Raw genomic sequence first — 3,613 nt, forward strand, 5'->3', positions numbered from 1 at the left:
TGGATGCCCATAGAGATTTTTTTCTAATACGGGGTTTGGGTCTTAAGATGTTTTCAATAGGCCCTGGCCAGTTTGCTCAGTAGTAGAGCGTCGGACTGGTGTGCAGGAGTCCCGGGTTCAATTCCCGGCCGGGGCACACAGGAGAAGCGCCCATTTGCTTCTCCACCCCTCCCCCTCTCCTTCCTCTCTGTCTCTCTCTTCCCCTCCCACAGCCAAGGCTCCATTGGATGTAAGCTGGCCCGGGCTCTGAGGATGGCTCTGTGGCCTCTGCCTCAGGCGCTAGAATGGCTCTGGTCTCAACAGAGCGAAGCCCTGGATGAGCAGAGCATCGCCCCCTGGTGGGCATGCTGGGTGGATCCCCGTCGGGCGCATGCAGGAGTCTGTCTGACTGCCTCCCTGTTTCTGGCTTCGGAAAAATACAAAAATAAATAAATAGATAGATAGATAGATAGATAGATAAATGTTTTCAGTAATAAAGAAAACTTACACAAGTTTCAGAGAACTACCAACTCTCTAGTTCATTTTCATGATGTCTGGATAGTAGTATGGTTTAGTATTAGTGTTTAACCTTAAAAGAAGAAATTGGTTCTTATTTGACACCTTTTTTTTATCTGCCAAAATGCCATTTCAGAATGTATTGAAGTACTTTCAGAATTAGGGAAAAAGTGAAAACTTCAACAGAACATACCAAGTTATTAATAATGGGCTGAACCTTATATTTAAAAATTAACTCTTAAGTGTAAATGTAAATTAAAATACACATGATTTTGAATTTGAATACCACTAATAACTTGACTGTTGCAATTAATACAGTGATCTATCCAGGCACAGGATACTAATAGTTTGTTAGTCATTGTGTGGATTGTGGTTAATTTGATAATTTCAAGAATCATAATTTTACTATAAATTCAGACCCAGTTTCAACATAAAAAGTTGGTTTGCCTGACCAGTGTTGGCTCAGTAGAAAGTCCACCCAGAACACTGCAGTCACCAACTAGAGTGTGGCATTGCTGGCTCAATCTTGAGATTGCTGGCTTGAGCACAGGGTCACCGGCTCAAGCCTGAGGTTGCAGGTTCAAGCCTGAGGGTGGCAGATTCAAGCCCTGGTCAAGGCAAGTATAAGAAACAATCAGTGCACATCTACATGGAGCAATAGACTGATGCTCTCTCTCTCTCCCATCCTTCTTCCCTCTCTCTCTTTCTCAAAAAAGTAATTGATTTATAATAATATAATAAAGTCTTTTTTTAAGTTGTTTCTTTCATTTTTCCCTCAAAGAAATACCTATTACATTTTGCTTTAATGTTTATTACCCAGATGTTCTTGATATAAAATCAATACACTGAAAATTTTTAAGAGAACTTACAGTCAGGGAAATTAAGGGATAGAAAAGGAAAATGTTAATGTATATTTTATTGTTTCTTGTGGAATTTTCTTTTTCATTTATTTGATGGGAATGGACAGTGTGTCTTAAGGGAATGATTTGAAATTTATTTAGGATAGATTTAATATTAAGGTTAAGAAAAAAAACAACCAGCATTGTGCTACACAGTTCCAGGAGACCAAGATCTCACAAGTTTCTGTAAATTGCCTCCACTTCCAAGTGGCTGTGATTTTGCCCAGGAATAGGACTGATTGATGAAAGGGCACATTTAGGGCAATATAAAATAATAGCTAATATTTACTGAGAGCTTACTATTGCCAGGTACTGTTACAAGTATTTCAGTGTGTATTTAATGCTCACAACAGCCCAAATGGGGTAGGTATTAATATCTTCCTTTTACAGGTGAGTAAACCGAGGCCTAGAGAAATTTGCTGAGATCAAATTTAAGATTGCCTAAGATCAAACAGCTAGGAAGAGGCAATTTGGGTTCAGATCTAGTTCTGAACACTGCCACTTTGCCATGAAATAGGAAGTCAGGACAGGATTCAATGTTTAGAATCTTCCCTCAGAGCCTTTTGACTACACACAATTTAACATGTTTTCCAAGCTCAAGAAGCTCACTAAACATTGCCTTCTGACCCTCATGGCACAATTATTTGGAACTTAACTCAGGTTCCCTTATGGGAGGAACACTAGTTATCGTGAAAACAATGATCTAAGCTCAATGCTTCAGAACCAAAGTAGTAGCCTTTATGTGGCTCGGGGCAGTGCAGCCTTCCAGAATCAGGTGATGTGTTGTCCACTTTGCTCCTACTAGGTGGCCTAATGGCGAACGTTTTTGTGCTTTATGTCACCTCGGCACACTGTAAACCAGGGGTCCCCAAACTACGGCCCCCTGAGGCCATTTATCCAGCCCCCACCGCAATTGCGGAAGAGGCACCTCTTTCATTGGTGGTCAGTGAGAGGAGCATAGTTCCCGTTGAAATACTGGTCAGATTGTTGATTTAAATTTACTTATTCTTTATTTTCAATATTGTATTTGTTCCCATTTTGTTTTTCTTACTTTAAAATAAGATATGTGCAGTGTGCATAGGGATTTGTTCATAGTTTTTTTTATAGTCCGGCCCTCCAACGGTCCGAGGGACAGTGAACTGGCCCCCTGTGTAAAAAGTTTGGGGACCCCTGCTGTAAACGTGTGTGGTACAGGCCACTAATTTCACTAATGCCCCGATTTACTACGGCCATTCTGTGGGTTTAGGAACCAGTTAAGGAAACTTCCTAGAATTATATAATGCAAGTAACATGTAATTCAAGAAGTGAGTTAAGCACATCCCTACCATAAAAAACAGGAGCATAGACATCAGGAGAAGGAGGAAAGGACAGTCTGGCGGGGAATCTCAGTTTGGGGTAATAGAGAAAAGGGCGTAAGAGGTTCAGGTAGAGGATTTCGGGCTTATACGTCTGGGGTCCCCTAAGACTAGGGTGGGGCCCACGAGCACCGGAAGCCAGAATGCCTGCCGAGGACGCCGCGCTGTACATCCCGCTACCCACCCTTGTACGTAGAGGCTGCTTACTGGCTGCGCCGCGCTGCTTCCGGCACCGCCTAGGGTTCTGCGCCTGCGCACTGCCGTTCGCCCCGCGGCGCCCAGTCCAGGAACCGGACGTGGTGCTGTGTGAGTTTGATGTTCGCCTCAACTGCGCGGAGTACAAGAACTGGTTGAAGGCGGGCCACTGCCTGCTGCTGCTGCGCGGCTGCCTGCAGGGCTTCGTCGGCCGGGAGGTGCTGGCCTTCCACCGCGGCCTGCTCGCCTCGGTCCCCGGCCTGGGCCCCCGCGCCACCTGCCGTAGCGGCTGGCGGTGCAGCCCGCAAGCCCGCAAAGGTGAGCACCTGGCCCCGGGCCTTGACCACCGCCTACCAGCCCCTTGACCACCGCCTACCAGCCCCTTGACCACCGCCTACCAGCCCCATCCCTGGCCCCATCCCAGTCCCCGATCCTGTCTCCGTCCCCGATCCTGTCTCCGTCCCCAGTCCCGTCTCCATCCCCAGCGCATTGTCCGGTGCCTTCCCTGGTGCGGGCGACCGCAATGCCTGGGGCTCAGATGCCCAAGTATCCCCCCAGCTCCTCTCACCGCCACCCCTTGTGGTTTCAACCTCAGTGTCAGGTGTGCGCAGAGTGGAAACGCGAGATTTTAAAACATCACACCAACAGAGATGGAGAAACTGCCGGCCG

This window comes from Saccopteryx bilineata, chromosome X (assembly GCF_036850765.1).
Source record: "Saccopteryx bilineata isolate mSacBil1 chromosome X, mSacBil1_pri_phased_curated, whole genome shotgun sequence".
Taxonomy (NCBI): domain Eukaryota; kingdom Metazoa; phylum Chordata; class Mammalia; order Chiroptera; family Emballonuridae; genus Saccopteryx; species Saccopteryx bilineata.